The following is a 19,759-nucleotide window of genomic DNA, read 5'->3' as shown; positions in this document are numbered from 1 at the left end:
TAACAATATCTTATGAAAGTACACAAGTACTTTCAGTCTATCTTTATTAAGCTAACTAAAATATAACACTACCACTCAGCTTGTGATCTCCCCCTCCACCTCCCTGTAACAGAGAAAGAGAACGATCATCACCAGCAATCAGCCCCTGCAATGAAGCAGAACTGAGAGCTCACTTCACGCTCAGGAGAGATCACTACAGCTCATCCTCGTGGTTGGGAAGTTTGGACACTTTAGAGCACATTTCTCAAGTTACACACTATAGAAATGATCCCTGAAAGTATAGTCTTAACCTCTTCCTGGCCGTGATGCCCCTCCGGGGAATAGGACCCTGCGTGTAACATTATGGAGATTCATTAACACAACATCACACAAACTAAGGCTGTAAATAAACGCTGACACATTGTGGGTGATCAGAGACGTGACTACAGTGTGCAAAATTAGGGAGACATCACACCTGACACAGTGACCCTATAGAAGCTTCCATACTTGTATAACGGCCCCATAATCCTCCAGATCACAGATGTCTCTGGATCTAATCTGCATATGTCACTGCAACCAGCCAATGAGAAACACCCGGAACATGTAGATCCTTCTAAACATCCTACACAATGGAATATCAGGTTTTGCAGCACGGGTGAATAAACAGACAGGAGAGCTGTACCTGTGTAGTAGAGCTAAAAACACTGTCCCTGGGTAGTAAGCTGCTCCTTGGAAGTAAGGCTAAGGCCACGTTCACACTATCAGTATTTTTCATCAGGTTTTGTAAGCTAAAATCAGGAGTGGAACAATCAGAGGGAAAGCTGTCACCACTTCTGTATTTTTCACCCACTCCTGGATTTGGCTTACAAATACTGATAGTGTGAAATAGACATAAGAGAGCTGTCTCAGGGTACTAGGGCTAAGGGAGCTGTCCCTGGTTAGAAAGGCTAAGAGAGCTGTCACTGGGTAGTAAGGCTCAGAGCTGTCCCTGGGTAGTAAGGCTAAGAGAGCTGTCCCTGGGTAGTAAGGCTAAGAGAGCTGTCACTAGGTAGTAAGGCTAAGAGAGCTGTCCCTGGGTAGAAGGCTAAGAGAGCTATCCCTGGGTAGTAAGGCTAAGAGAGCTATCCCTGGGTAGTAAGGTTAAGAGAGCTTTCCCTGGGTAGTAAGGCTAAGAGAGCTGTCCCTGGGTAGTAAGGCTAAGAGAGATGTCCCCGGGTAGTAAGGCTAAGAGACCTGTTCCTGGTTAGAAGGGCTAAGAGAGCTGTCACTGGGTAGTAAGGCTAAGAGAGCTGTCCCTGGGTAGTAAGGCTAAGAGAGCTATCCCTGAGTAGTAAGGCTAAGAGAGCTGTCACTAGGTAGTAAGGCTAAGAGAGCTGTCCCTGGGTAGTAAGGCTAAGAGAGCTATCCCTGGGTAGTAAGGTTAAGAGAGCTGTCACTGGGTAGTAAGGCTAAGAGCTGTCCCTGGGTAGTAAGGCTAAGAGAGCTATCCCTGGGTAGCAAGGCTAAGAGATCTGTCACTAGGTAGTAAGGCTAAGAGAGCTGTCCTGGGCAGTAAGGCTAAGAGAGCTGTCCCTGGGTAGTAAGGCTAAGAGAGCTGTCCCAGGGTAGTAGGGCTAAGAGAGTTGTCCCTGGGTAGTAAGGCTAAGAGAGCTATCCCTGGGTAGTAAGGTTAAGAGAGCTGTCCCTGGGTAGTAAGGCTAAGAGAGCTGTCCCTGGGTAGTAAGGCTAAGAGACCTGTTCCTGGTTACAAGGGCTAAGAGAGCTGTCACTGGATAGTAAGGCTAAGAGAGCTGTCACTAGGTAGTAAGGCTAAGAGAGCTGTCCCTGGGTAGTAAGGCTAAGAGAGCTATCCCTGGGTAGTAAGATTAAGACAGCTGTCCCTGGGTAGTAAGGCTAAGAGAGCTGTCCCAGGGTAGTAGGGCTAAGAGAGTTGTCCCTGGGTAGTAAGGCTAAGAGAGCTATCCCTGGGTAGTAAGGTTAAGAGAGCTGTCCCTGGGTAGTAAGGCTAAGAGAGCTGTCCCTGGGTAGTAAGGCTAAGAGACCTGTTCCTGGTTAGAAGGGCTAAGAGAGCTGTCACTGGATAGTAAGGCTAAGAGAGCTGTCACTAGGTAGTAAGGCTAAGAGAGCTGTCCCTGGGTATTAAGGCTAAGAGAGCTGTCCCTGGGTAGTAAGGCTAAGAGAGCTATCTCTGGGTAGTAAGGTTAAGAGAGCTGTCACTGGGTAGTAAGGCTAAGAGAGCTGTCCCTGGGTAGTAAGGCTAAGAGAGCTATCCCTGGGTAGTAAGGCTAAGAGATCTGTCACTAGGTAGTAAGGCTAAGAGAGCTATCCCTGGGTAGTAAGGCTAAGAGATCTGTCACTAGGTAGTAAGGCTAAGAGAGCTGTCCTGGGCAGTAAGGCTAAGAGAGCTATCCCTGGGTAGTAAGGCTAAGTGAGCTGTCCCTGGGTAGTAAGGCTAAGAGAGCTGTCACTGGGTAGAAGGGCTAAGAGAGCTTTGCCAAACCTCAGATTCCAAGCTGGACTGTTCCTTATTTTAAGTACTGGATGCAGAATGACATAACTCCGCTGAAAATGCTGGGAGCCAGAGGCAACTATCTGGAGACATGATTTTTGCATAACAAGGGTGTGCCTTTCACATGGTATACGTATCTGTTTATCTAGCAATTTTTAATAATATTTTGAAAAGATTTGATTTTGTGCAGTTTCATATATTAAGTAGTGATGGGTCGTTCTTGAACGTTCCGAGAGAAAGAGTAGGCTCCCTGCTGTGAATGATGGGAGCCAGCACCCCAGTGAGAGCCACTGAATTCTCTTAATGGCTCTCACTGGGCATATAATTCCCAAGTTCGGCAGACGTAACCCTGCCCATTCATCAATTTCATTGGGTGGCTGCACATGGGCGTGGTTTCAACCATTGGTGGGTGGGGTATCAACCATACTGAAGTCACCTTAAATATGTGTTCACCTATGATGAACACATATTTAAAAGGGATCCAAAAGAGTTGACTCTTTATGGTGAGCAGAACCATGAGAGCCAGACTGCCCATCACTAGAAAAAATAATATTTAGTTAACAATATCTTATTAAAGTTCACAAGTACTTTCAGTCTCTTTATTACGCTAACTAAAATATAACACTACCACTCAGCTTGTGATCTCCCCCTCCACCTCCCTGTAACAGAGAAGGAGAACGATCATCACCAGCAATCAGCCCCTGCAATGAAGCAGAACTGAGAGCTCACTTCACGCTCAGGAGAGATCACTACAGCTCCTCCTCGTGGTTGGGAAGTTTGGACACTTTAGAGCACATTTCTCAAGTTACACACTATAGAAATGATCCCTGAAAGTATAGTCTTAACCTCTTCCTGGCCGTGATGCCCCTCCGGGGAATAGGACCCTGCGTGTAACATTATGGAGATTCATTAACACAACATCACACAAACTAAGGCTGTAAATAAACGCTGACACATTGTGGGTGATCAGAGACGTGACTACAGTGTGCAAAATTAGGGAGACATCACACCTGACACAGTGACCCTATAGAAGCTTCCATACTTGTATAACGGCCCCATAATCCTCCAGATCACAGATGTCTCTGGATCTAATCTGCATATGTCACTGCAACCAGCCAATGAGAAACACCCGGAACCTGTAGATCCTTCTAAACATCCTACACAATGGAATATCAGGTTTTGCAGCACGGGTGAATAAACAGACAGGAGAGCTGTACCTGTGTAGTAGAGCTAAAAACACTGTCCCTGGGTAGTAAGCTGCTCCTTGGAAGTAAGGCTAAGGCCACGTTCACACTATCAGTATTTTTCATCAGGTTTTGTAAGCTAAAATCAGGAGTGGAACAATCAGAGGGAAAGCTGTCACCACTTCTGTATTTTTCACCCACTCCTGGATTTGGCTTACAAATACTGATAGTGTGAAATAGACATAAGAGAGCTGTCTCAGGGTACTAGGGCTAAGGGAGCTGTCCCTGGTTAGAAGGGCTAAGAGAGCTGTCACTGGGTAGTAAGGCTGAGAGCTGTCCCTGGGTAGTAAGGCTAAGAGAGCTGTCCCTGGGTAGTAAGGCTAAGAGAGCTGTCACTAGGTAGTAAGGCTAAGAGAGCTGTCCCTGGGTAGAAGGCTAAGAGAGCTATCCCTGGGTAGTAAGGCTAAGAGAGCTATCCCTGGGTAGTAAGGTTAAGAGAGCTTTCCCTGGGTAGTAAGTCTAAGAGAGCTGTCCCTGGGTAGTAAGGCTAAGAGAGATGTCCCCAGGTAGTAAGGCTAAGAGACCTGTTCCTGGTTAGAAGGGCTAAGAGAGCTGTCACTGGGTAGTAAGGCTAAGAGAGCTGTCCCTGGGTAGTAAGGCTAAGAGAGCTATCCCTGAGTAGTAAGGCTAAGAGAGCTGTCACTAGGTAGTAAGGCTAAGAGAGCTGTCCCTGGGTAGTAAGGCTAAGAGAGCTATCCCTGGGTAGTAAGGTTAAGAGAGCTGTCACTGGGTAGTAAGGCTAAGAGCTGTCCCTGGGTAGTAAGGCTAAGAGAGCTATCCCTGGGTAGCAAGGCTAAGAGATCTGTCACTAGGTAGTAAGGCTAAGAGAGCTGTCCTGGGCAGTAAGGCTAAGAGAGCTGTCCCTGGGTAGTAAGGCTAAGAGAGCTGTCCCAGGGTAGTAGGGCTAAGAGAGTTGTCCCTGGGTAGTAAGGCTAAGAGAGCTATCCCTGGGTAGTAAGGTTAAGAGAGCTGTCCCTGGGTAGTAAGGCTAAGAGAGCTGTCCCTGGGTAGTAAGGCTAAGAGACCTGTTCCTGGTTAGAAGGGCTAAGAGAGCTGTCACTGGATAGTAAGGCTAAGAGAGCTGTCACTAGGTAGTAAGGCTAAGAGAGCTGTCCCTGGGTAGTAAGGCTAAGAGAGCTATCCCTGGGTAGTAAGGTTAAGAGAGCTGTCCCTGGGTAGTAAGGCTAAGAGAGCTGTACCAGGGTAGTAGGGCTAAGAGAGTTGTCCCTGGGTAGTAAGGCTAAGAGAGCTATCCCTGAGTAGTAAGGTTAAGAGAGCTGTCCCTGGGTAGTAAGGCTAAGAGACCTGTTCCTGGTAAGAAGGGCTAAGAGAGCTGTCACTGGATAGTAAGGCTAAGAGAGCTGTCACTAGGTAGTAAGGCTAAGAGAGCTGTCCCTGGGTATTAAGGCTAAGAGAGCTGTCCCTGGGTAGTAAGGCTAAGAGAGCTATCCCTGGGTAGTAAGGTTAAGAGAGCTGTCACTGGGTAGTAAGGCTAAGAGAGCTGTCCCTGGGTAGTAAGGCTAAGAGAGCTATCCCTGGGTAGTAAGGCTAAGAGATCTGTCACTAGGTAGTAAGGCTAAGAGAGCTGTCCTGGGCAGTAAGGCTAAGAGAGCTGTCCCTGGGTAGTAAGGCTAAGAGAGCTGTCCCAGGGTAGTAGGGCTAAGAGAGTTGTCCCTGGGTAGTAAGGCTAAGAGAGCTATCCCTGGGTAGTAAGGTTAAGAGAGCTGTCCCTGGGTAGTAAGGCTAAGAGAGCTGTCCCTGGGTAGTAAGGCTAAGAGACCTGTTCCTGGTTAGAAGGGCTAAGAGAGCTGTCACTGGATAGTAAGGCTAAGAGAGCTGTCACTAGGTATTAAGGCTAAGAGAGCTGTCCCTGGGTAGTAAGGCTAAGAGAGCTATCCCTGGGTAGTAAGGTTAAGAGAGCTATCCCTGGGTAGTAAGGCTAAGAGAGCTGTCCCAGGGTAGTAGGGCTAAGAGAGTTGTCCCTGGGTAGTAAGGCTAAGAGAGCTATCCCTGGGTAGTAAGGTTAAGAGAGCTGTCCCTGGGTAGTAAGGCTAAGAGAGCTGTCCCTGGGTAGTAAGGCTAAGAGACATGTTCCTGGTTAGAAGGGCTAAGAGAGCTGTCACTGGATAGTAAGGCTAAGAGAGCTGTCACTAGGTAGTAAGGCTAAGAGAGCTGTCCCTGGGTAGTAAGGCTAAGAGAGCTATCCCTGGGTAGTAAGGTTAAGAGAGCTGTCACTGGGTAGTAAGGCTAAGAGAGCTGTCCCTGGGTAGTAAGGCTAAGAGAGCTATCCCTGGGTAGTAAGGTTAAGAGAGCTGTCCCTGGGTAGTAAGGCAAAGAGAGCTGTCCCTGGGTAGTAAGGCTAAGAGACCTGTTCCTGGTTAGAAGGGCTAAGAGAGCTGTCACTGGATAGTAAGGCTAAGAGAGCTGTCCCTGGGTAGTAAGGCTAAGAGAGCTATCCCTGGGTAGTAAGGCTAAGAGAGCTATCCCTGGGTAGTAAGGCTAAGAGAGCTGTCCCTGGGTAGTAAGGCTAAGAGAGCTGTCACTGGGTAGAAGGGCAAAGAGAGCTATCCCTGGGTAGTAAGGCTAAGTGAGCTGTCCCTGGGTAGTAAGGCTAAGAGAGCTGTCACTGGGTAGAAGGGCTAAGAGAGCTTTGCCAAACCTCAGATTCCAAGCTGGACTGTTCCTTATTTTAAGTACTGGATGCAGAATGACATAACTCCGCTGAAAATGCTGGGAGCCAGAGGCAACTATCTGGAGACATGATTTTTGCATAACAAGGGTGTGCCTTTCACATGGTATACGTATCTGTTTATCTAGCAATTTTTAATAATATTTTGAAAAGATTTGATTTTGTGCAGTTTCATATATTAAGTAGTGATGGGTCGTTCATGAACGTTCCGAGAGAAAGAGTAGGCTCCCTGCTGTGAATGATGGGAGCCAGCACCCCAGTGAGAGCCACTGAATTCTCTTAATGGCTCTCACTGGGCATATAATTCCCAAGTTCGGCAGACGTAACCCTGCCCATTCATCAATTTCATTGGGTGGCTGCACATGGGCGTGGTTTCAACCATTGGTGGGTGGGGTATCAACCATACTGAAGTCACCTTAAATATGTGTTCACCTATGATGAACACATATTTAAAAGGGATCCAAAAGAGTTGACTCTTTATGGTGAGCAGAACCATGACAGCCAGACTGCCCATCACTAGAAAAAATAATATTTAGTTAACAATATCTTATGAAAGTACACAAGTACTTTCAGTCTATCTTTATTAAGCTAACTAAAATATAACACAACCACTCAGCTTGTGATCTCCCCCTCCACCTCCCTGTAACAGAGAAGGAGAACGATCATCACCAGCAATCAGCCCCTGCAATGAAGCAGAACTGAGAGCTCACTTCACGCTCAGGAGAGATCACTACAGCTCCTCCTCGTGGTTGGGAAGTTTGGACACTTTAGAGCACATTTCTCAAGTTACACACTATAGAAATGATCCCTGAAAGTATAGTCTTAACCTCTTCCTGGCCGTGATGCCCCTCCGGGGAATAGGACCCTGCGTGTAACATTATGGAGATTCATTAACACAACATCACACAAACTAAGGCTGTAAATAAACGCTGACACATTGTGGGTGATCAGAGACGTGACTACAGTGTGCAAAATTAGGGAGACATCACACCTGACACAGTGACCCTATAGAAGCTTCCATACTTGTATAACGGCCCCATAATCCTCCAGATCACAGATGTCTCTGGATCTAATCTGCATATGTCACTGCAACCAGCCAATGAGAAACACCCGGAACATGTAGATCCTTCTAAACATCCTACACAATGGAATATCAGGTTTTGCAGCACGGGTGAATAAACAGACAGGAGAGCTGTACCTGTGTAGTAGAGCTAAAAACACTGTCCCTGGGTAGTAAGCTGCTCCTTGGAAGTAAGGCTAAGGCCACGTTCACACTATCAGTATTTTTCATCAGGTTTTGTAAGCTAAAATCAGGAGTGGAACAATCAGAGGGAAAGCTGTCACCACTTCTGTATTTTTCACCCACTCCTGGATTTGGCTTACAAATACTGATAGTGTGAAATAGACATAAGAGAGCTGTCTCAGGGTACTAGGGCTAAGGGAGCTGTCCCTGGTTAGAAAGGCTAAGAGAGCTGTCACTGGGTAGTAAGGCTCAGAGCTGTCCCTGGGTAGTAAGACTAAGAGAGCTGTCCCTGGGTAGTAAGGCTAAGAGAGCTGTCACTAGGTAGTAAGGCTAAGAGAGCTGTCCCTGGGTAGAAGGCTAAGAGAGCTATCCCTGGGTAGTAAGGCTAAGAGAGCTATCCCTGGGTAGTAAGGTTAAGAGAGCTTTCCCTGGGTAGTAAGGCTAAGAGAGCTGTCCCTGGGTAGTAAGGCTAAGAGAGATGTCCCCGGGTAGTAAGGCTAAGAGACCTGTTCCTGGTTAGAAGGGCTAAGAGAGCTGTCACTGGGTAGTAAGGCTAAGAGAGCTGTCCCTGGGTAGTAAGGCTAAGAGAGCTATCCCTGAGTAGTAAGGCTAAGAGAGCTGTCACTAGGTAGTAAGGCTAAGAGAGCTGTCCCTGGGTAGTAAGGCTAAGAGAGCTATCCCTGGGTAGTAAGGTTAAGAGAGCTGTCACTGGGTAGTAAGGCTAAGAGCTGTCCCTGGGTAGTAAGGCTAAGAGAGCTATCCCTGGGTAGCAAGGCTAAGAGATCTGTCACTAGGTAGTAAGGCTAAGAGAGCTGTCCTGGGCAGTAAGGCTAAGAGAGCTGTCCCTGGGTAGTAAGGCTAAGAGAGCTGTCCCAGGGTAGTAGGGCTAAGAGAGTTGTCCCTGGGTAGTAAGGCTAAGAGAGCTATCCCTGGGTAGTAAGGTTAAGAGAGCTGTCCCTGGGTAGTAAGGCTAAGAGAGCTGTCCCTGGGTAGTAAGGCTAAGAGACCTGTTCCTGGTTACAAGGGCTAAGAGAGCTGTCACTGGATAGTAAGGCTAAGAGAGCTGTCACTAGGTAGTAAGGCTAAGAGAGCTGTCCCTGGGTAGTAAGGCTAAGAGAGCTATCCCTGGGTAGTAAGGTTAAGAGAGCTGTCCCTGGGTAGTAAGGCTAAGAGAGCTGTCCCAGGGTAGTAGGGCTAAGAGAGTTGTCCCTGGGTAGTAAGGCTAAGAGAGCTATCCCTGGGTAGTAAGGTTAAGAGAGCTGTCCCTGGGTAGTAAGGCTAAGAGAGCTGTCCCTGGGTAGTAAGGCTAAGAGACCTGTTCCTGGTTAGAAGGGCTAAGAGAGCTGTCACTGGATAGTAAGGCTAAGAGAGCTGTCACTAGGTAGTAAGGCTAAGAGAGCTGTCCCTGGGTATTAAGGCTAAGAGAGCTGTCCCTGGGTAGTAAGGCTAAGAGAGCTATCTCTGGGTAGTAAGGTTAAGAGAGCTGTCACTGGGTAGTAAGGCTAAGAGAGCTGTCCCTGGGTAGTAAGGCTAAGAGAGCTATCCCTGGGTAGTAAGGCTAAGAGATCTGTCACTAGGTAGTAAGGCTAAGAGAGCTGTCCTGGGCAGTAAGGCTAAGAGAGCTGTCCCTGGGTAGTAAGGCTAAGAGAGCTGTCCCAGGGTAGTAGGGCTAAGAGAGTTGTCCCTGGGTAGTAAGGCTAAGAGAGCTATCCCTGGGTAGTAAGGTTAAGAGAGCTGTCCCTGGGTAGTAAGGCTAAGAGAGCTGTCCCTGGGTAGTAAGGCTAAGAGACCTGTTCCTGGTTAGAAGGGCTAAGAGAGCTGTCACTGGATAGTAAGGCTAAGAGAGCTGTCACTAGGTATTAAGGCTAAGAGAGCTGTCCCTGGGTAGTAAGGCTAAGAGAGCTATCCCTGGGTAGTAAGGTTAAGAGAGCTATCCCTGGGTAGTAAGGCTAAGAGAGCTGTCCCAGGGTAGTAGGGCTAAGAGAGTTGTCCCTGGGTAGTAAGGCTAAGAGAGCTATCCCTGGGTAGTAAGGTTAAGAGAGCTGTCCCTGGGTAGTAAGGCTAAGAGAGCTGTCCCTGGGTAGTAAGGCTAAGAGACATGTTCCTGGTTAGAAGGGCTAAGAGAGCTGTCACTGGATAGTAAGGCTAAGAGAGCTGTCACTAGGTAGTAAGGCTAAGAGAGCTGTCCCTGGGTAGTAAGGCTAAGAGAGCTATCCCTGGGTAGTAAGGTTAAGAGAGCTGTCACTGGGTAGTAAGGCTAAGAGAGCTGTCCCTGGGTAGTAAGGCTAAGAGAGCTATCCCTGGGTAGTAAGGTTAAGAGAGCTGTCCCTGGGTAGTAAGGCAAAGAGAGCTGTCCCTGGGTAGTAAGGCTAAGAGACCTGTTCCTGGTTAGAAGGGCTAAGAGAGCTGTCACTGGATAGTAAGGCTAAGAGAGCTGTCCCTGGGTAGTAAGGCTAAGAGAGCTATCCCTGGGTAGTAAGGCTAAGAGAGCTATCCCTGGGTAGTAAGGCTAAGAGAGCTGTCCCTGGGTAGTAAGGCTAAGAGAGCTGTCACTGGGTAGAAGGGCGAAGAGAGCTATCCCTGGGTAGTAAGGCTAAGTGAGCTGTCCCTGGGTAGTAAGGCTAAGAGAGCTGTCACTGGGTAGAAGGGCTAAGAGAGCTTTGCCAAACCTCAGATTCCAAGCTGGACTGTTCCTTATTTTAAGTACTGGATGCAGAATGACATAACTCCGCTGAAAATGCTGGGAGCCAGAGGCAACTATCTGGAGACATGATTTTTGCATAACAAGGGTGTGCCTTTCACATGGTATACGTATCTGTTTATCTAGCAATTTTTAATAATATTTTGAAAAGATTTGATTTTGTGCAGTTTCATATATTAAGTAGTGATGGGTCGTTCTTGAACGTTCCGAGAGAAAGAGTAGGCTCCCTGCTGTGAATGATGGGAGCCAGCACCCCAGTGAGAGCCACTGAATTCTCTTAATGGCTCTCACTGGGCATATAATTCCCAAGTTCGGCAGACGTAACCCTGCCCATTCATCAATTTCATTGGGTGGCTGCACATGGGCGTGGTTTCAACCATTGGTGGGTGGGGTATCAACCATACTGAAGTCACCTTAAATATGTGTTCACCTATGATGAACACATATTTAAAAGGGATCCAAAAGAGTTGACTCTTTATGGTGAGCAGAACCATGAGAGCCAGACTGCCCATCACTAGAAAAAATAATATTTAGTTAACAATATCTTATTAAAGTTCACAAGTACTTTCAGTCTCTTTATTACGCTAACTAAAATATAACACTACCACTCAGCTTGTGATCTCCCCCTCCACCTCCCTGTAACAGAGAAGGAGAACGATCATCACCAGCAATCAGCCCCTGCAATGAAGCAGAACTGAGAGCTCACTTCACGCTCAGGAGAGATCACTACAGCTCCTCCTCGTGGTTGGGAAGTTTGGACACTTTAGAGCACATTTCTCAAGTTACACACTATAGAAATGATCCCTGAAAGTATAGTCTTAACCTCTTCCTGGCCGTGATGCCCCTCCGGGGAATAGGACCCTGCGTGTAACATTATGGAGATTCATTAACACAACATCACACAAACTAAGGCTGTAAATAAACGCTGACACATTGTGGGTGATCAGAGACGTGACTACAGTGTGCAAAATTAGGGAGACATCACACCTGACACAGTGACCCTATAGAAGCTTCCATACTTGTATAACGGCCCCATAATCCTCCAGATCACAGATGTCTCTGGATCTAATCTGCATATGTCACTGCAACCAGCCAATGAGAAACACCCGGAACCTGTAGATCCTTCTAAACATCCTACACAATGGAATATCAGGTTTTGCAGCACGGGTGAATAAACAGACAGGAGAGCTGTACCTGTGTAGTAGAGCTAAAAACACTGTCCCTGGGTAGTAAGCTGCTCCTTGGAAGTAAGGCTAAGGCCACGTTCACACTATCAGTATTTTTCATCAGGTTTTGTAAGCTAAAATCAGGAGTGGAACAATCAGAGGGAAAGCTGTCACCACTTCTGTATTTTTCACCCACTCCTGGATTTGGCTTACAAATACTGATAGTGTGAAATAGACATAAGAGAGCTGTCTCAGGGTACTAGGGCTAAGGGAGCTGTCCCTGGTTAGAAGGGCTAAGAGAGCTGTCACTGGGTAGTAAGGCTGAGAGCTGTCCCTGGGTAGTAAGGCTAAGAGAGCTGTCCCTGGGTAGTAAGGCTAAGAGAGCTGTCACTAGGTAGTAAGGCTAAGAGAGCTGTCCCTGGGTAGAAGGCTAAGAGAGCTATCCCTGGGTAGTAAGGCTAAGAGAGCTATCCCTGGGTAGTAAGGTTAAGAGAGCTTTCCCTGGGTAGTAAGTCTAAGAGAGCTGTCCCTGGGTAGTAAGGCTAAGAGAGATGTCCCCAGGTAGTAAGGCTAAGAGACCTGTTCCTGGTTAGAAGGGCTAAGAGAGCTGTCACTGGGTAGTAAGGCTAAGAGAGCTGTCCCTGGGTAGTAAGGCTAAGAGAGCTATCCCTGAGTAGTAAGGCTAAGAGAGCTGTCACTAGGTAGTAAGGCTAAGAGAGCTGTCCCTGGGTAGTAAGGCTAAGAGAGCTATCCCTGGGTAGTAAGGTTAAGAGAGCTGTCACTGGGTAGTAAGGCTAAGAGCTGTCCCTGGGTAGTAAGGCTAAGAGAGCTATCCCTGGGTAGCAAGGCTAAGAGATCTGTCACTAGGTAGTAAGGCTAAGAGAGCTGTCCTGGGCAGTAAGGCTAAGAGAGCTGTCCCTGGGTAGTAAGGCTAAGAGAGCTGTCCCAGGGTAGTAGGGCTAAGAGAGTTGTCCCTGGGTAGTAAGGCTAAGAGAGCTATCCCTGGGTAGTAAGGTTAAGAGAGCTGTCCCTGGGTAGTAAGGCTAAGAGAGCTGTCCCTGGGTAGTAAGGCTAAGAGACCTGTTCCTGGTTAGAAGGGCTAAGAGAGCTGTCACTGGATAGTAAGGCTAAGAGAGCTGTCACTAGGTAGTAAGGCTAAGAGAGCTGTCCCTGGGTAGTAAGGCTAAGAGAGCTATCCCTGGGTAGTAAGGTTAAGAGAGCTGTCCCTGGGTAGTAAGGCTAAGAGAGCTGTCCCAGGGTAGTAGGGCTAAGAGAGTTGTCCCTGGGTAGTAAGGCTAAGAGAGCTATCCCTGAGTAGTAAGGTTAAGAGAGCTGTCCCTGGGTAGTAAGGCTAAGAGACCTGTTCCTGGTAAGAAGGGCTAAGAGAGCTGTCACTGGATAGTAAGGCTAAGAGAGCTGTCACTAGGTAGTAAGGCTAAGAGAGCTGTCCCTGGGTATTAAGGCTAAGAGAGCTGTCCCTGGGTAGTAAGGCTAAGAGAGCTATCCCTGGGTAGTAAGGTTAAGAGAGCTGTCACTGGGTAGTAAGGCTAAGAGAGCTGTCCCTGGGTAGTAAGGCTAAGAGAGCTATCCCTGGGTAGTAAGGCTAAGAGATCTGTCACTAGGTAGTAAGGCTAAGAGAGCTGTCCTGGGCAGTAAGGCTAAGAGAGCTGTCCCTGGGTAGTAAGGCTAAGAGAGCTGTCCCAGGGTAGTAGGGCTAAGAGAGTTGTCCCTGGGTAGTAAGGCTAAGAGAGCTATCCCTGGGTAGTAAGGTTAAGAGAGCTGTCCCTGGGTAGTAAGGCTAAGAGAGCTGTCCCTGGGTAGTAAGGCTAAGAGACCTGTTCCTGGTTAGAAGGGCTAAGAGAGCTGTCACTGGATAGTAAGGCTAAGAGAGCTGTCCCTGGGTAGTAAGGCTAAGAGAGCTGTCACTGGGTAGAAGGGCTAAGAGAGCTTTGCCAAACCTCAGATTCCAAGCTGGACTGTTCCTTATTTTAAGTACTGGATGCAGAATGACATAACTCCGCTGAAAATGCTGGGAGCCAGAGGCAACTATCTGGAGACATGATTTTTGCATAACAAGGGTGTGCCTTTCACATGGTATACGTATCTGTTTATCTAGCAATTTTTAATAATATTTTGAAAAGATTTGATTTTGTGCAGTTTCATATATTAAGTAGTGATGGGTCGTTCATGAACGTTCCGAGAGAAAGAGTAGGCTCCCTGCTGTGAATGATGGGAGCCAGCACCCCAGTGAGAGCCACTGAATTCTCTTAATGGCTCTCACTGGGCATATAATTCCCAAGTTCGGCAGACGTAACCCTGCCCATTCATCAATTTCATTGGGTGGCTGCACATGGGCGTGGTTTCTACCATTGGTGGGTGGGGTATCAACCATACTGAAGTCACCTTAAATATGTGTTCACCTATGATGAACACATATTTAAAAGGGATCCAAAAGAGTTGACTCTTTATGGTGAGCAGAACCATGAGAGCCAGACTGCCCATCACTAGAAAAAATAATATTTAGTTAACAATATCTTATTAAAGTTCACAAGTACTTTCAGTCTCTTTATTACGCTAACTAAAATATAACACTACCACTCAGCTTGTGATCTCCCCCTCCACCTCCCTGTAACAGAGAAGGAGAACGATCATCACCAGCAATCAGCCCCTGCAATGAAGCAGAACTGAGAGCTCACTTCACGCTCAGGAGAGATCACTACAGCTCCTCCTCGTGGTTGGGAAGTTTGGACACTTTAGAGCACATTTCTCAAGTTACACACTATAGAAATGATCCCTGAAAGTATAGTCTTAACCTCTTCCTGGCCGTGATGCCCCTCCGGGGAATAGGACCCTGCGTGTAACATTATGGAGATTCATTAACACAACATCACACAAACTAAGGCTGTAAATAAACGCTGACACATTGTGGGTGATCAGAGACGTGACTACAGTGTGCAAAATTAGGGAGACATCACACCTGACACAGTGACCCTATAGAAGCTTCCATACTTGTATAACGGCCCCATAATCCTCCAGATCACAGATGTCTCTGGATCTAATCTGCATATGTCACTGCAACCAGCCAATGAGAAACACCCGGAACCTGTAGATCCTTCTAAACATCCTACACAATGGAATATCAGGTTTTGCAGCACGGGTGAATAAACAGACAGGAGAGCTGTACCTGTGTAGTAGAGCTAAAAACACTGTCCCTGGGTAGTAAGCTGCTCCTTGGAAGTAAGGCTAAGGCTACGTTCACACTATCATTATTTTTCATCAGGTTTTGTAAGCTATAATCAGGAGTGGAACAATCAGAGGGAAAGCTGTCACCACTTCTGTATTTTTCACCCACTCCTGGATTTGGCTTACAAATACTGATAGTGTGAAATAGACATAAGAGAGCTGTCTCAGGGTACTAGGGCTAAGGGAGCTGTCCCTGGTTAGAAGGGCTAAGAGAGCTGTCACTGGGTAGTAAGGCTAAGAGAGCTGTCCCTGGGTAGTAAGGCTAAGAGAGCTGTCCCTGGGTAGTAAGGCTAAGAGAGCTGTCACTAGGTAGTAAGGCTAAGAGAGCTGTCCCTGGGTAGAAGGCTAAGAGAGCTATCCCTGGGTAGTAAGGCTAAGAGAGCTATCCCTGGGTAGTAAGGTTAAGAGAGCTTTCCCTGGGTAGTAAGGCTAAGAGAGCTGTCCCTGGGTAGTAAGGCTAAGAGAGATGTCCCCGGGTAGTAAGGCTAAGAGACCTGTTCCTGGTTAGAAGGGCTAAGAGAGCTGTCACTGGGTAGTAAGGCTAAGAGAGCTGTCCCTGGGTAGTAAGGCTAAGAGAGCTATCCCTGAGTAGTAAGGCTAAGAGAGCTGTCACTAGGTAGTAAGGCTAAGAGAGCTGTCCCTGGGTAGTAAGGCTAAGAGAGCTAACCCTGGGTAGTAAGGTTAAGAGAGCTGTCACTGGGTAGTAAGGCTAAGAGCTGTCCCTGGGTAGTAAGGCTAAGAGAGCTATCCCTGGATAGTAAGGCTAAGAGATCTGTCACTAGGTAGTAAGGCTAAGAGAGCTGTCCTGGGCAGTAAGGCTAAGAGAGCTGTCCCTGGGTAGTAAGGCTAAGAGAGCTGTCCCAGCGTAGTAGGGCTAAGAGAGTTGTCCCTGGGTAGTAAGGCTAAGAGAGCTATCCCTGGGTAGTAAGGTTAAGAGAGCTGTCCCTGGGTAGTAAGGCTAAGAGAGCTGTCCCTGGGTAGTAAGGCTAAGAGACCTGTTCCTGGTTAGAAGGGCTAAGAGAGCTGTCACTGGATAGTAAGGCTAAGAGAGCTGTCACTAGGTAGTAAGGCTAAGAGAGCTGTCCCTGGGTAGTAAGGCTAAGAGAGCTATCCCTGGGTAGTAAGGTTAAGAGAGCTGTCACTGGGTAGTAAGGCTAAGAGAGCTGTCCCTGGGTAGTAAGGCTTAAGGTACTTTCACACGAAACGACTTTGTAACGATATCGCTAGCGATCCGTGACGTTGCAGCGTCCTCGCTAGCGATATCGTTAAGTTTGACACGCAGCAGCGATCAGGATCCTGCTGTGATGTCGCTGGTCACTGAATAAAGTCCAGAACTTTATTTGGTCGTCCGATCGCCGTGTATCGTTGTGTTTGACAGCAAAAGCAACGATACCAGCGATGTTTTGCACTGGTAACCAGGGTAAACATCGGGTTACCAAGCGCAGGGCTGCGCTTAGTAACCCGATGTTTACCCTGGTTACCAGCGTAAAAGTAAAAAAAACAAACAGTACATACTCACCTGCGCGTCCCCCAGCGTCTGCTTCCTGACACTTACTGAGCGCCGGCCCTAAAGTGAAAGTGAAAGCACAGCGGTGACGTCACCGCTGTGCTGTTAGGGCCGGAGCTCAGTCAGTGTCAGGAAGCAGACGCTGGGGGACGCGCAGGTGAGCATATACTGTTTGTTTTTTTTACTTTTACGCTGGTAACCAGCGTAAACATCGGGTTACTAAGCGCGGCCCTGCGCTTAGCAACCCGATGTTTACCCTGGTTACCCGGGGACCTCGGCATCGTTGGTCGCTGGAGAGCGGTCTGTGTGACAGCTCTCCAGCGATCAAACAGCGACGCTGCAGCAATCGGCATCGTTGTCGCTATCGCTGCAGCGTCGCTTCGTGTGAAGGTACCTTAAGAGAGCTGTCACTGGGTAGAAGGGCTAAGAGAGCTTTGCCAAACCTCAGATTCAAAGCTGGACTGTTCCTTATTTTAAGTACTGGATGCAGAGTGACATAACTCTGCTGAAAATGCTGGGAGCCAGAGGCAACTATCTGGAGACATGGTTTTTGCATAACAAGGGTGTGCCTTTCACATGGCATACGTATCTGTTTATCTAGCAATTTTTAATAATATTTTGAAAAGATTTGATTTTGTGCAGTTTAATATATTAAGTAGTGATGGGTCGTTCATGAACGTTCCGAGAGAAAGAGTAGGCTCCCTGCTGTGATTGATGGGAGCCAGCACCCCAGTGAGAGCCACTGAATTCTCTTAATGGCTCTCACTGGGCATATAATTCCCAAGTTCGGCAGACGTAACCCTGCCCATTCATCAATTTCATTGGGTGGCTGCACATGGGCGTGGTTTCAACCATTGGTGGGTGGGGTATCAACCATACTGAAGTCACCTTAAATATGTGTTCACCTATGATGAACACATATTTAAAAGGGATCCAAAAGCGTTGACTCTTTATGGTGAGCAGAACCATGATAGCCAGACTGCCCATCGCTAGAAAAAATAATATTTAGTTAACAATATCTTATGAAAGTACACAAGTACTTTTAGTCTGTTTTTATTAAGCTAACTAAAATATAACACAACCACTCAGCTTGTGATCTCCCCCTCCACCTCCCTGTAACAGAGAAGGAGAACGATCATCACCAGCAATCAGCCCCTGCAATGAAGCAGAACTGAGAGCTCACTTCACGCTCAGGAGAGATCACTACAGCTCCTCCTCGTGGTTGGGAAGTTTGGACACTTTAGAGCACATTTCTCAAGTTACACACTATAGAAATGATCCCTGAAAGTATAGTCTTAACCTCTTCCTGGCCGTGATGACCCTCCGGGGGATAGGACCCTGCGTGTAACATTAGGGAGACATCACACGAGGTGACACATGATGGCCCTGTGAGCCGTGATACATTGTGATACATTGTGGGTGATCAGAGACCTGACTGCAGTGTAACTAGAAGCTTCTATACTTGTATACGAGCTGGAAACCGTCACACCCATAATGCATCTGCTCTCTTGCCTAAATTAGCATAAGTGAATTCAAGCAGCCAGTGGGAGTCAAGCTCCCCCCTGTAGCTCCGCCCATTCCCCTGCACTGGTCAGGTGACTGCCTGCACATGCCGCCCTTCCCCCGCCCACATTTCCTGCTCTCCGCTCCTCTGCATGACACATAGGACGGAGGTACAGGGTCGGTCAGGGGACATCGGTCAGGGCCGGTGACACAAACGCCTCCTGGTCATCATTTATTCCTGTGTTACCCGTATTATTCTGCACAGTTCTTGTCTTCAGGCAGCGACTGAACTCAGAGATCCAACAGCAAGAAAGCCCCCTGCCCGGACCCCATAGTGAGCCGCCGCTTCAGCATGGAGGATAGTCAGGGCATGGCCAGGCAGATGTATCCTCACAGGCTCCTATCCGGCTTTTCTAGTATACCCTGCTGCTCGGTGAAATCCAACTGCTGGAACCTGAAGTGACCAACAGTCAGTACAGTCTGCTGAGCCATGTATCTAATCCTCTCCTGTGTGATACTGACTGCTGAGCTGTGTATCTAATCTTCTCCTGTGTGATACAGTCTGCTGAGCTGTGTATCTAATCCTCTCCTGTGTGATACTGTCTGCTGTGCCATGTATCCAATCCTATGTGAAACTGCTGAGCCATGTATCTAATCCTATCCTGTGTGATACTGTCTGCTGTGCTGTGCATCTAATCCTATCCTGTGTGATACTGACTACTGAACCGTGTATTGAATCCTATCCTGTTACTGACTGCTGAGCTGTGTATCTAATCCTATCCTGTGTGATACTGTCTGCTGAGCTGTGTTTCTAATCCTATCCCGTGTTACTGACTGCTGAGCTGTGTATCTAATCCTATCCTGTGTTATACAGTCTGCTGAGCTGTGTATCTAATCCTATCCTGTTATACTGTCTGCTGAGCTGTGTGTCTAATCCTATCCTGTGTTACTGACTGCTGAGCTGTGTATCTAATCCTATCCTGTGTGATACTGTCTGCTGAGCTGTGCATCTAATCTTATCCTGTGTGATACTGACTACTGAACCGTGTATTGAATCCTATCCTGTTACTGACTGCTGAGCTGTGTATCTAATCCTATCCTGTGTGATACTGTCTGCTGAGCTGTGTATCTAATCCTATCCCGTGTTACTGACTGCTGAGCTGTGTATCTAATCCTATCCTGTGTGATACTGTCTGCTGAGCTGTGTATCTAATCCTATCCTGTGTTACTGACTGCTGAGCTGTGTATCTAATCCTATCCTGTGTGATACTGACTACTGAACCGTGTATTGAATCCTATCCTGTGTGATACTGTCTGCTGAGCCATGTATCTAACCCTATCCCGTGTGATACTGTCTGCTGTGCCATGTATCCAATCCTATGTGAAACTGCTGAGCCATGTATCTAATCCTATCCTGTGTGATACTGTCTGCTGAGCTGTGTATCTAATCCTATCCTGTGTGATACTGTCTGCTGAGCTGTGTATCTAATCCTATTCCGTGTTACTGACTGCTGAGCTGTGTATCTAATCCTATCCTGTGTTATACTGTCTGCTGAGCTGTGTGTCTAATCCTTTATATCATTATACAGTATGGAGCATCATGTGTGGCCATTATACAGTATGGAGCATCATGTGTGGCCATTATACAGTATGGAGCATCATGTGTGGTCATTATACAGTATGGAGCATCATGTGTGGTCATTATACAGTATGGAGCATCATGTGTGGCCATTATACAGTATGGAGCACTGTGTGGCCATTATACAGTATGGAGCATCATGTGTGGCCATTATACAGTATGGAGCACTGTGTGGCCATTATACAGTATGGAGCACTGTGTGGCCATTATACAGTATGGAGCATCATGTGTGGCCATTATACAGTATGGAGCACTGTGTGGCCATATTTTTTTGTTTACAATTATTCTTTATGAAACAGTGTGATCAGCAGTACTAAATGGGTGTGGTTGGGATGT

At 47.4% G+C, this 19,759-nt stretch overlaps 1 protein-coding gene and 6 non-coding genes across 7 annotated transcripts in view; all 7 read right to left on the bottom strand.

Moving 5' to 3' along the window:
- The window catches only part of TEX14 (testis expressed 14, intercellular bridge forming factor), a 416,166-nt gene that overhangs the window by 313,254 nt on the left and 83,153 nt on the right, over positions 1–19,759 (bottom strand). The gene's annotated exons all lie outside the window — the stretch shown is intronic.
- On the bottom strand, positions 71–287 carry LOC143763221 (small nucleolar RNA U3). The gene has a single exon (XR_013212305.1). It is a non-coding gene; the product is annotated as a small nucleolar RNA U3 (small nucleolar RNA).
- LOC143763229 (small nucleolar RNA U3) lies at positions 3,115–3,331 on the bottom strand. Its single transcript, XR_013212312.1, has one exon. It is a non-coding gene; the product is annotated as a small nucleolar RNA U3 (small nucleolar RNA).
- Positions 7,029–7,245, bottom strand: LOC143763227 (small nucleolar RNA U3). The gene has a single exon (XR_013212311.1). It is a non-coding gene; the product is annotated as a small nucleolar RNA U3 (small nucleolar RNA).
- LOC143763226 (small nucleolar RNA U3) lies at positions 10,969–11,185 on the bottom strand. The gene has a single exon (XR_013212310.1). It is a non-coding gene; the product is annotated as a small nucleolar RNA U3 (small nucleolar RNA).
- On the bottom strand, positions 14,125–14,341 carry LOC143763225 (small nucleolar RNA U3). The gene has a single exon (XR_013212309.1). It is a non-coding gene; the product is annotated as a small nucleolar RNA U3 (small nucleolar RNA).
- Positions 17,362–17,578, bottom strand: LOC143763224 (small nucleolar RNA U3). Its single transcript, XR_013212308.1, has one exon. It is a non-coding gene; the product is annotated as a small nucleolar RNA U3 (small nucleolar RNA).

Source organism: Ranitomeya variabilis, chromosome 3, assembly GCF_051348905.1.
Source record: "Ranitomeya variabilis isolate aRanVar5 chromosome 3, aRanVar5.hap1, whole genome shotgun sequence".
Taxonomy (NCBI): Eukaryota; Metazoa; Chordata; class Amphibia; order Anura; family Dendrobatidae; genus Ranitomeya; species Ranitomeya variabilis.
The sequence above is the reverse complement of the archived record's forward strand: the minus strand, read 5'-3'. Positions and strand labels throughout refer to the sequence as shown.